This window comes from Heptranchias perlo, chromosome 10, assembly GCF_035084215.1.
Source record: "Heptranchias perlo isolate sHepPer1 chromosome 10, sHepPer1.hap1, whole genome shotgun sequence".
NCBI lineage: Eukaryota > Metazoa > Chordata > Chondrichthyes > Hexanchiformes > Hexanchidae > Heptranchias > Heptranchias perlo.
This window is the reverse complement of record NC_090334.1, coordinates 69,689,417-69,702,995: the sequence shown is the minus strand read 5'-3', so window position 1 is coordinate 69,702,995 and position 13,579 is coordinate 69,689,417. Positions and strand designations below refer to the sequence as shown.

The following is a 13,579-nucleotide window of genomic DNA, read 5'->3' as shown; positions in this document are numbered from 1 at the left end:
ATCACCATTACACTCTGGAACAGTGTGTGATCACCATTACACTCTGGAACAGTGTGTGATCACCATTACACTCTGGAACAGTGTGTGATCATCACTACACTCTGGAACAGCGTGTGATCATCACTACACTCTGGAACAGCGTGTAATCGCCATTACACTCTGGAACAGCGTGTAATCGCCATTACACTCTGGAACAGCGCGTGATCACCATTACATTCTGGAACAGTGCGTGATCACCATTACATTCTGGAACAGTGTGTGATCACCATTACACTCTGGAACAGCGTGTGATCACCATTACACTCTGGAACAGTGCGTGATCACCATTACATTCTGGAACAGTGTGTGATCACCATTACATTCTGGAATAGTGTGTGATCACCATTACACTCTGGAACAGTGCGTGATCACCATTACATACTGGAACAGTGTGTGATCACCATTACACTCTGGAACAGCGTGTGATCATCACTACACTCTGGAACAGCGTGTGATCACCATTACACTCTGGAACAGTGTGTGATCACCATTACACTCTGGAACAGTGTGTGATCACCATTACACTCTGGAACAGTGTGTGATCACCATTACACTCTGGAACAGTGTGTGATCACCATTACACTCTGGAACAGTGTGTGATCATCACTACACTCTGGAACAGCGTGTGATCATCACTACACTCTGGAACAGCGTGTAATCGCCATTACACTCTGGAACAGCGTGTAATCGCCATTACACTCTGGAACAGCGCGTGATCACCATTACATTCTGGAACAGTGCGTGATCACCATTACATTCTGGAACAGTGTGTGATCACCATTACACTCTGGAACAGCGTGTGATCACCATTACACTCTGGAACAGTGCGTGATCACCATTACATTCTGGAACAGTGTGTGATCACCATTACATTCTGGAATAGTGTGTGATCGCCATTACACTCTGGAACAGTGCGTGATCACCATTACATACTGGAACAGTGTGTGATCACCATTACACCCCAGAAAGTCTGTGTTCACCATTACGCTCTTGAACAGTGTGTGATCACCATTACATTCTGGAACAGTGTGTGATCACCATTACACCCCAGAAAGTCTGTGTTCACCATTACGCTCTGGAACAGTGTGTGATCACCATTACACTCTGAAACAGTGTGTGATCACCATTACACTTTCCCCAGCTCCTCTGATGGCTCAACTGTTCAAGGTAATGATTAACTGAGCCATACAGAGTACAAAGACCCCAGGTTCACTCCCCGGTCTGTGCTGCGTTAGCTGATTTTCACCAGGATAGTGGGCGTTATGCTACGTTGGTCTCAGTGCCTTTGAGTAGGGAGGGAAAAATTGGCCAAGTTTCCTTTCTTGATTGTTGTCCAGCGACCCCTGCTGAAATGTGTGTGTGAGTATGTGCGCGCACACGCGCGTGTGCCAATACTCAATGCCTAGGCTCACACCTGAACAAACGGCCACAGGCGAGATACCAGAAGGCAGCCCAGGATAAGTCTACATTAATGACTTGGATATGAATGTAAAAGGTATGATCAGTAAGTTCGCTGATGATACAAAGATTGGTAGGGTGATAAATAGCGAGGAGGATAGCCTCAGTCTGCAGGACGATATAGATGGGTTGGTCAGATGGGTGGAACAGTGGCAAATGGAATTTAACCCGGAAAAGTGCGAGGTGATGCACTTTGGAGGGACTAACAAGGCAAGGGAATACACAATGAATGGGAGGACCCTAGGCAAGACAGAGGGTCAGAGGGATCTTGGTGTGCAAGTTCACAGATCCCTGAAGGCGGCGGAACAGGTAGATAAGGTGGTAAAGAAGGCATATGGGATACTTGCCTTTATTAGCCGAGGCATAGAATATAAGAGCAAGGAGGTTATGATGGAGCTGTATAAAACACTGGTTAGGCCACAGCTGGAGTACTGTGTGCAGTTCTGGTCGCCACACTACAGGAAGGATGTGATCGCTTTGGAGAGGGTGCAGAGGAGATTCACCAGGATGTTACCAGGGCTGGAGCGCTTCAGCTATGAAGAGAGACTGGGAAGATTGGGTTTGTTTTCCTTGGAGCAGAGGAGGCTGAGGGGGGACATGATTGAGGTGTACAAAATTATGAGGGGCACAGATAGGATGGATACTAAGGAGCTTTTTCCCTTCGTTGAGGGTTCTATAACAAGGGGACATAGATTCAAGGTAAAAGGCGGGAGGTTTAGAGGGGATTTGAGAAAGAACTTTTTCACCCAGAGGGTGGTTGGAGTCTGGAACTCACTGTCTGAAAGGGTTGTGGAGGCAGGAACCCTCACAACATTCAAGAAGCATTTGGATGAGCACTTGAAATGCCATAGCATACAAGGCTACGGACCAAATGCTGGAATATGGGATTAGAGTAGACAGGGCTGATGGCCGGCGCGGACACGATGGGCCGAAGGGCCTCTATCCGTGCTGTATAACTCTATGACTCTATGACTCTAAGTCAACACCTTCACGGCGGGAGTGAATGAAATTGCAGGAGCAGGCGGGAGGGCAGAACCCATACTGTTTCTACATTTGAAAAGGGCATGAAGCGTCCAATAATGGAACAGTAACGGAAACGGGGACCAGCAAAAAAAGCATCGGATTAACTAAAACCGTCTCCAGTCACATGCCAGCAGAAACAATCTAAAAGGTTGTGTATGTATTAAAAGATTATTGCAGCTGATGAAACATGAAAGGGGTAAAATCAGAAAGAGATGAAACTCTTACAAAGCCTTCAGTCAAGTGGTTAATTTGAGGAGCAGAACTCTCGAGGCAAGGTTTTCAATTGTTTTTCTGCCCGTCTGCCTCATTAAGCTGTGTCCTTTACGCACGATTGCAATGAGAAATATATAATCCTGTAAAGCACAGCATTATTCTGAACTTAATTGCACTCGTACAGACACAGTTTCATCACTAATGACCTATGTGGCTCAACAGTGGCATGAATAATGACACACTGGTTTGTGCAACCATGATAACTGTAGGGTTATTTGTTAAAATTAGCCCGTTCATTTTCTTTTAAGCCTGGTATATGCGGAGGTAAAAGTGTTGCATTTTGTATAATTGACAACAAAATCCAGTGTGATAAATGCCAGCTGGGATTGGGACAGGAGCAGCAGGACACTGGATGTGGCTCAGGGGGATTTAGTTGAAGTATATTGGAATTTGGTGCGAGCATGTCATTTGCCTTTGTGCAGTAAACTCTGAATGCAGACTGCCCAAAAAGGATATTTCACTTCCGGACTGCTCTATTTTCATGAATTGCCCTGTCGAGCTGCTAGGTCAAGGATGGTTAACTCACACTTGCTGTATTAGGAGGATTGAAATGGAAAATGTCTCCAAGAAACATGCAACTGCCTTGATTGAAAAGCAGGTCCTATAATCACTAGGTCTATTATGAATATTGTGAGTGCATTTTGTAAACCTGTGAAACCTGACTCTATCCTTGCCTGGCATCATCATCGTGGACCAACATTCATCTTGGGCTACTTTTCTTAGTGGACCCCAGAGTCCATGCACAGTTGTTCTGAGGGTCTTCAGATTAGTTTGGAGACTAGTTTGCTGCAAGAACAGCTATCGTATAGATTTCTCTCTGATTTCCAGTGGCTGTACAATGTACGAATAGGAAGCAAAAATACAGCGGTGACCAGATTGACAAATCCAACCTTTCTTCTCCCTCTTGTTGGAAGCAATGCGTTCAGTAAGATATTGGTTCTTACTCCCCAGAAGGAGCACGTGTTCTTTCTCTCCCTCTCCTTCCCTCATTAAATCTTCCCACGCAGCACAAACCTTCCCCAGACAAAAGGAAGGACCAAAGACTAGTTCCGAAACCTATCCCTGTCAAAGAGGTGCACATGAGTGGCTTATTAGCACTCTAAAACTCTAGTTTTTACTTCCTCATTATGAGGAAGCGCATGTCCTTGACTTGGAGTCTCCATATGATGGCACGGTTAAGATTGGACAGTCACAAACACGAACCAGTATCCTGCCCGGAATGCAGCTTCGATGTGTATCACAGTTGCAACTTCCTCCATGCCCCAGACACATATTTTAATAAAATGGGACTTAAGCCTCTAATTGCAACCATTTGAAGCAAATATCTGAACTGCTTTCCTGTTTTCAGCTCCTCCCTTTAAGAACCATTCAAAACCAAGGTTTGGAGATGCAGGCCTCAACATTCCTGTGCTGGGATTAGGTGTAAGTCCCATTCTGCCCGGGAGGAGCATGAATTATGGGCTGGAACCTGGATCCACCGGGCCCCTGCCCTATCGTTTAAATTCCAGTTGGGAGGTCCATGGGTGTATCTTCCACCTGCTCCCCCCCCTCCCCCCACCCTACGGAGGGGTGTGTCTGGGGGAATTCCCAAGAAATTCCTCCCTTTACACCTTTGAAAGGCCACAGCAGAACACACACCACTTGAGAGCTGGCGTGAGTCCCTTTTAGGGCCTTCTGAAGGTCCCCAAACCTTTTGCAGCACAGTGGCTCCTATGGGAGATGAAGACTTTTAAAAAAATTGTTCAGCTCATTGGTGGGGTGGGGGGGAACTTTAGATAGAGCGACATGGTGCCACTCTGTCTCAGGAGGGCGGATTGGGTCATGCCGGGCACTACTGGACCTCCTTTGCAAATGCTGGCGGCCCACCCCGGCTATGCCAATGACCCCTGCCCCTGGGATTTGGGCACAGGCAAGTGGGCGTTCCACTCTGCTGCACTCGAGCCGGTGGCCCCAGGAATTTCCGAGCTCAGTTTATCAATAAACAACGCACATTACATCAAAGACCAGTCAGCGGATATTCTAGGAGGTGCCCGTTTCGCACACATTTTTTTATTCCCAAAATACAAATTAAAATCAAAGTGAGCTTCAGAGCAACCAGATTGTAATAACATGAGAACTGCGCAGATCATGGAACAGAGGAACTGGACGAAACGATCTGGCTCTGCCATCAGGTTTTCAGTAACTACAATTGGGATGGGAGATGGGAACATTGGATTGGAATGGTAGAAGTCCATATTTTTTAACATGATCATGCCGCACTGCGATGAATATCCCCTGCTTTAATCTTTTCTCTGTCCTCCATTTCAGTGTAAAATGTGCCAGAGTTTTACCATAGTGATGAACTCTGCTGGGCTGGAGAGTTGAGAATGTGGTTTTTAATTAGAATGGCAGTGAGCCTTGTATAGGATTGCTTAGGTACGGTAAATGTGTGCTAAATGACTTCAGTGCTTAATCGCACAAGCCCTGCACAAAGAGTTACTGATGGCATGTGGCCATACGGGCAGACTAACAGCAGCTGGTGAGGCAGTATAAGTGTTCATGAATTGGCACAGGCACATGGTGGCAAGCTGAGTTCTGCCAACCATCTTTAATGAAATGGCTCGTTACTGAATGAGGAAAAAGCATTGTCTGGAAGTTGCACCAACACAATGACCTCCCTTTTACAGGTCGATGTTAACCCTAAATTATGTCAACAACAACACTAACAACTTGCATTTATACAGCACCTTTCATGCCGAGAAAACGTCCCAAGGCGCTTTACAGAGGTACAATCAAAAATATGGACACAGAGTCAAAGAAGGAGATATTTAGGAAGGGTGACCAAAAGCTTGGATCTGTCCTCACTTGATGTCCACACATCCACGTCCAATAGGGGTCATTGTATACAGGTCAGGAGCGGAATGCTGAGATCAATTGTAGCACCCTTTCTGCTGCCCCACTAAGATCAGCACGTTCCAATATACTATTCGTTTTTTAATTGCTTCATTACATTGTCTTGAAAGTGACGGGTCCACTCTTACTCCAAGGCTCCCCACTCTCTCCTGGTGCTAATTCTATTCTATTCACTGTACTTACATTGCACATTTTTTTTGTCCATTGTGCAGTACATTTGTCAGTATTAAATTTAGTTTGCCATTTGTCTGCAAAGTTGCATAACTGAACCAAATCCCTCTGCAAGTCATTAACTACATCCTCCTGCTCTGCTATCATCACGAAAAATACTCATGTAAAGACCTGATTTGAGTATGAGGCTGACCGAGCATGATGGCATGACACAAGTTTGCAAATGGTTCTTGCCTACACTGACCGAACCTCCCCCCACCCCATTCCACATTTCAGTATGCTGTCAAGTGTCAGTCGAGCCATTGAGAATTTATTGACTCTTGGAAGTTAATGGGTTTCAAGAAGGAACTATACAGGTTCTTGTCAACAAATGGGATGCAGGGTTAATAGAAATCCTCCAAGGGAATACTGTGAATGGGAGGGCTAGATGGACGAAAGGTCTTCTGCCTGAAACTGTCACTGTGTAAGTACTGAGAGAGTTGTCTGAAGTATTTTATTTTTATGCTGTTACACGGTGGGCAGACTGAGAGGTTGTGAGGCTGGAGACAAATAATGTGGGACAAAGTGTCCTAGGGCCGAGTTGAAAGTGTGCTGCCTCCATCACTGCACTGTGGCCAGCCCCACCTAACGGCTGTTCGTGGAGTGCAACAAGCTGAGGATGGGAGCTAGTCACTATCTCAACCCAGGATGGTACACACTGCGGGGAGAATGGACGGAAGAGGTGGAGCAGGGGAAAAACATATTTTCTTTCCTTTACCTTCAACTACAATAGGATTCGAGTCAGTGAACCAGCGGGGCTAAGATCTTCTTCAACGTTTACTCAATTTTGCAAGTCTGTCAGCACTTGATTATCAGGCAGTTCTAAGGGTAATTCCACAATTCAATGCTCCCAGCGAGGAGGGAGGGTCTCACAGGAGTAAGAGTCGGAGAACTGGGGCTACAATATTGTAGCTGTATCTCTGATCCATGCTGAAGAGTTTGGGATTGCAGAATTATTCCTTCCATATCCTGAATAAATTGTATAAATTCTTGCCTCTTGGGCATTCCCGATTTTAATCACTCTACCATTGGCGGCTGTGCCTTCAGCTGCCTAGGCCCTAAGCTCTGGAATTCCCTCCCTAAACTTATCTGCCTCTCTACCTCTCTCTCCTCCTTTAAAGACTCTCCTTAAAATCTACCTCTTTGCCCAACTCTCCTTATGTGGCTTGGTGTCAAATTTTGTTTGATAACGCTCCTATGAAGCGCCTTGGGATGTTTTACTACGTTAAAGGCACTATATAAATGTACTTTGTTGCTGTAAAATACATGTAAATGGAGTATGAGTGTTTGCTAGTCTTTCTCCTTCCCCCTTTCCTATAATTTCTTTCCTTAAATACGCTCCAGAAATTAACATTTGAGCTGTTACATTTTTGCTTAGTGTTTTAAATTAATAGGAGTTCCAGTCGCGACCACAGTTTATTATGACCAGGGCTGGGGATGGAATCAGTCCAGCCTGTTTGAACGTGTGACGAGGCCCTCTCTCCTTTTCACCTGCAACAGTCAGAAGCAGCTGTGAATCGCAATGGAAATTCCCAGAATGTCTGGGTGGGTAAGGGTTTTGAGGATTAACACCACCTGAAGCTCTGAATCAGGTCTCTGATGACAGCCCTTTACCCATTTTCCAGCACAAGCTCCTTAACCAGCTGTTTACTGGTGGAACTAATGTGGTTAGTGGAGTGGCTGGGATTGGCGTGACACCTGTCCATGGTAACGGTTCCATTCTGGGAGGACACAGACTTGAAAGGAATCACGTCAGGGCTGATCACTGGGTTGATTATTTTTGGAGGAGTGCCAGTAAATAGGGACTGTTAATGTTTTTGTTTTGAGGGAAGGAGTGGTGGAAGCAGATCTGAGTCTGTCTAATTGTTGGCCAATAGCAAAGTAATACAATCCCAAACATCTGATTTCCCGAATCACCACACAGCTACTGAACTAAAATCTTCCATGGATGCTTCTAAAAAGTAATAGCCTGTAAAACTAAATGAGAACTGCTGTTTTGCCTCAGTCCCTGCTCATTTGGAAGGTTTCGGGACACGGAATATCCCTGAAGAGGAACATCCAAACGGGTTAGATCCAGCGGGTCTCTTTGGCCTTCTGATGTCTCTGCATATTAATCTTTAAACTCCAGACTCTCTCCTCTCCTCCACTGTGTGTTAAACCGGGGCCGACAGCATGATGACCCACTCAGGCCCTGAAACACTTTTTGTAAAATTTAAAAGTGTTTTTTTTATTAATTACGTGCAACCTTACAGTAAACATTACACTTGGTTCCTTCATCTAAATCATTAATGTAGATTGTAAATAGCTGAGGCCCAAGCACCGATCCTTGCGGTACCCCACTAGTTACAGCCTGTCAGCCTGAAAATGACCCGTTCATCTCTACTCTCTGTTTTCTGTCCAATAACCAATCCTCTATTCATGCAAATATGTTATCCCCAACCCCATGAGCCCTTATCTTGTGTAACAACCTTTTTACGTGGCACCTTATCGAATGCCTTTTGAAAATCCAAATATACGACATCCACTGGTTCCCCTTTATCTACCCTGCTAGTTACATCCTGAAAAAACTCTAATAGGTTTGTCAAACATGATTTCCCTTTCTTAAAACCATGTTGACTCTGCCTAATCATATTATGATTTTCTAAGTGCCCTGTTACCACTTCCTTAATAATGGATGTCAGGCTAGCTGGCCTGTAGTTCCCTGTTTTTTCTCTCCCTCCTTTCTTGAATAGTGGGGTCACATTTGCTACCTTCAATCTGCTGGGACCGTTCTAGAATCTAGGGAATTTTGGAAGATCATAACCAATGTATCCACTATCTCTGCAGCCACCTCTTTTAGAACCCTCAGATATAGGCCATCAGGTCCAGGGGATTTATCAGCTTTTAGTCCCATTAGTTTCTCAAGTACTTTTTCTCTACAGAGAATTACTTTAAGTTCCTCTCTAATTACTTTAAGTTCCTCACTCTCATTAGCCCCTTGATTCCCCACTATTTCTGGTATGATTTTGTGTCTTCTACTGTGAAGACAGATACAAAATATTTGTTTAACGCATCTGCCATTTCCTGATTCCCTATTATAATTTCTCCTGTCTCATCCTCTAAGGGACCAACGGTTACTTTTGCTACTCTCTTCCTTTTTACATACTTGTAGAAGCTCTTACAATCTGTTTTTATGTTTCTTGCTAGTTTACTTTCATATTCTAATTTCTCTCTTTTTATCATTTTTTTGGTCATCCTTTGCTGGTTTCTAAAACTCTCCCAATCCTCAGGCTTACTACTCTTCTTGGCAACATTATAGGCCTATTCTTTTAATCTAATACTATCCTTAACTTCTTTAGTTAGCCACGAGGGGATCACTTTTCCCATGGAATGTTTATTTCTCAATGGAATGTATATTTGTTGAGAATATTGAAATATTTCTTTGAATCTTTGCCATTGCTTTTTAACCATCATACCCTTTAATTTAATTCCCCAATCTACCTTAGCCAACTCACCCCTCATATCTATGTAATTGGCTTTATTTAGATTTAAGGCTCTAGTTTCTGACTCACACACTCAATGTGAAATTCTATCATATTATGATCACTCTTCCCCAGAGGATGTCTTACTGTGAGATTATTAATTAACCCTATCTCATTACATAATACAAGATCTAAAATAGCCTGTTCTCTGGTTGGTTCCATGACATATTGCTCTAGGAAACTGTCTTGAATCTTTGAACTGTCTTGTGCTCGTTATTTTCTGTGTAGCTATTTGGAAAATTGTAATCACTTTTTCCCGACCTTCATTATGAGGTAAAGAATGCAGAGCTCCCCAGCTGGGTGTGCAGACTCACTAGATTTGAGCATGAGTCAGGGACAGGGCTACAAGCATGGTAGCTCAGGTTCTGTACCCTGTGGTCACATCATCAGCAGAGGCTTGCATTTTCTGTGCTTATATAGGAATGTTTCTCGGGCCGAGAGTACAGGCAGGTAACCTGTTTCTTGACCTCAGGTAGTAGTGTTCCTGAGCCACTTACTATGAGGCGTCCATTTGCGGTCAAAGGTCACTGCCCCCAGATTAGTTCCTCCCAGAGTGGAATCACCCAACCTAATGGTGGGATTGTGGTTTTAGTTCCGACCAGTGCTTTAATAGTGAAAACTGATTTAAAAACCTTCAATAGTGAAAACTGATTTAAAAACCTTCAATAGTGAAAACTGATTTAAAAACCTTCAATAGTGAAAACTGATTTAAAAACCTTCAGTAGTGAAAACTGATTTAAAAACCTTCAATAGTGAAAACTGATTTAAAAACCTTCAATAGTGGAAACTGATTTAAAAACCTTTTTTTTAATAACTAATACCTCCACTTCATAAGAACAAGAGTAAATGAATAAAATCGACCGTGCATTTTAAAACCCAACTGTCTGTTCCCAAACTGTACGGGTGCGATTGGTAATTTGGCGGAGTGGCCAAAGTCTGGAACTCACGCTGCGCTCTCCCAGAGAAATTCTGGGGTGCGCTACGAGCGATTTTCCAACCATCTAAATTAATTCTCGGAAAAGTGTGCACGGCACAGGTCCGAGTTTTCAATACGCATTCCTGGTGGGTGAGGATTCCCACCAGCAGTGTGAAGTTGGGGAATTATATATTGTGTGGCGGGTTAGGAAGGAGCAGTGCAGATTATATAGAAATCTGGGGTATGAAGTGATATTTCCTGGCAGTATTGCAACAGGAGATGGATGTATCCCATCAATCTGTGTACACAACTGAATAGGTTTTCAAGCCTGTTGCTAATGGCAGCTGTTTGGTGTTTTAACATTCATGAGGGAGGCTGATGCTGGAGACGTGGACAGATATAGCCTGGATCACCTGCTCTTACTGACCCATTTTATTACACCAGCAATAATCTTTTCATTTAGTCAAACGTAATTGGTCCTGAGGTTGTACAGCGGGCGATAGACGCAGTGAACAGACTCAAGATTATTCCTGACAAGTAGATAGTTGACAGTTCCTTCCTCGTGATTCCACGCTGACATTTAATGGGCTCGCCTCTGTGTGCAGCCAAGCATAAAAGGAGAATGTATTCAGATATGAAGGCGGCGTGGGAGGAGAATTGAGAAATGTTGAAGGCCAAGAGAAGGGAGGGGAAAAAGAGAAACACTTGAACAGAAAGGAAGAAAATTGGGGAACAGAAAGCTAAAAACGAGTCAGTAGAGCAGTATGAAAGTGTACTCCCTGGATAAGGATTTACCTGGATTTAGCCAGCACTTAATTAAAAGTGCTATTTGAGACCAACTTGTTGCTACAGAAGAAAGAACTTGCCTTTATATAGAACCTTTTATGTCCTCAGAATGTCCCAAAGCACTTCACAGCCACTGAATTACTTTTTGAACTGCAGTCACTGTTGTTTTATAGGCAATTTGTGGACAGCAAGGTCCTACAAAGAACAATGAGGTAAATAACCAGTTAATCTGGTTTTGGTGGTGTAGGTTGAGGGATAAATGTTGGCTAGGACACTGAGAGTGCTCCTTGCTCTTCTTTGAATAGTTCCAAAGGATTATTTACAACCACCTGAGAGGGCAGACAGGACCTCAGTTTAACGTCTCATCCAACAAACAACACCCCGCAACAGTGCAGCACCCCCTCAGTACGGCTAGATTATGTGCTCAAATCCTGGAGTGGGCCGTGTAAGTTGCAAACTTCTGACTGACAGGCATGACAGCTACCACTGAGCCAAGACGGCCACTTACATTATTATTTTGTACAGTTTTGAGCTTTAACATCCTGAACAACCACAGCTTAAATTTAAACTACTCATTAACTTGAAAGAAATTTAACAGTGGACATCGCAGGTTGTCTTGTTGCACTCTGCTCAATTTACTGGTCTGACAAAGTGTTCTGCCAACACATTTTACCGATCGCAATACCCCCTTTAAAGGTCCTTATACATTTAGCGTTTCTCTAGTACGGATCACAGGAGAACAAAATCCTTGTGCTGGCTTACTGGGTAAGCATTGCTGAAACAACAAAACATCCCACAGCACTTCACAGAGAACATAACCAGACAAAAATGGACACCAAGCCAAAGATGGAGATTTAAGGAAGGGTGATCAAAGAGGTGTGTTTTATTTAAGAAGGGTCATAAAGGAGGAGAGGACGGTGGACAGACAGAGGAGTTCAAGGAGAAAATGCCAGAGCATGGGGTCTAGCCGACAATGGTGGGGTAAAGGAAGGGAGTGATGCACAAGAGGTCAGAGTCAGTGGAGAGTTTTGTGGAGAGGTTGTAGGGCTGGAGGGGTTTAGAGAGATAGGGAGAGGTGAGGCCATGAGGGGATTTAAACATGAGCATAAGAAATTTAAATTGGAGGCGTTGGGCGACTGGGAGCGAGTATAGGTCAGCAGGGTACGGATACATAAGAACATAAGAAATAGGAGCAGGAGTAGGCCAATCGGCCCCTCGAGCCTGCTCCGCCATTCAATAAGATCATGGCTGATCTGATCCTAACCTCAAATCTAAATTCATGTCCAATTTCCTGCCCGCTCCCCGTAACCCCTAATTCCCTTTACTTCCAGGAAACTGTCTATTTCTGTTTTAAATTTATTTAATGATGTAGCTTCCACAGCTTCCTGGGGCAGCAAATTCCACAGACCTACCACCCTCTGAGTGAAGAAGTTTCTCCTCATCTCAGTTTTGATTTTTTCCACACCGTTCACCTGACGAAGGAGGAAGCCTCCGAAAGCTTGTGGAATTTAAAATAAATTTGTTGGACTATAACTTGGTGTTGTAAAATTGTTTACAATTGTCAACCCCAGTCCATCACCGGCATCTCCACATCACAGTTTTGAAAGAGCAGCCCCTTATTCTAAGATTATGCCCCCTCGTTCTAGTTTCACCCATCCTTGGGAACATCCTCACCGCATCCACCCGATCAAGCCCCTTCACAATCTTATATGTTTCAATAAGATCGCCTCTCATTCTTCTGAACTCCAATGAGTAGAGTCCCAATCTACTCAACCTCTCCTCATATGTCCACCCCCTCATCCCCGGGATGATGGGTGAACAGGGCTTAGTGTGGGATAGGATCCGGGCGGCAGCTTTATGGAGGGTGGAAGGTGGGAGGCCGACAAGGACTGGATTGGAATAGTCGAGTCTGGAGGTGACAAAGGCACAGATGAGAATTTCAGCAACCTTTGGGCTGAGAAATGAGCAGAGGCAGACAGACAGCATTATGGAGATGAATGTAGGAGGTTTTTGTGATGGGGAGGACATGGGGTCGGAAGTTCATCTCGTGGTTGAACAGGATATCAAGGTTGCAAACAGTGTGGTTGAACCTGAGACAGTGCCTGGAGTGTAGGATGGAATCGGTGGCAAGGGTACTGAGCTGGTGGCGGGGGCCAAAGACGATGGCTTCATTCTTCCCAGTGTTTAACTGGGGAGGAAGATTGGATGTCGAACAAGCAGGCTGACAACACTGATGCATTGAGGGGTTGAGAGAGGCGGTGAAGAGGTAGAGCAGAGTGTCGTCAGTGTACATATGGTTGCTGACCACACAGCCCAGATTTTAACTTGGGGCGTGAGTGTGGTGTTTGGGGGTCGGCGTGAGTGGGAAGCTAGGTAGGCGGCAATGGTGTGAGGCCCGGGAGATTTTACCGAGGCAACTGAATGGATGGTCTGAATCTTCGTGGCAAAGAAGTCTATGAGC

General features: G+C 44.5%; 1 protein-coding gene across 2 annotated transcripts in view; it reads left to right on the top strand.

Annotated features, from left to right (window-relative positions):
• ccdc85ca (coiled-coil domain containing 85C, a) overlaps positions 1-13,579 on the top strand; it is a 190,186-nt gene that overhangs the window by 158,041 nt on the left and 18,566 nt on the right. The gene's annotated exons all lie outside the window — the stretch shown is intronic.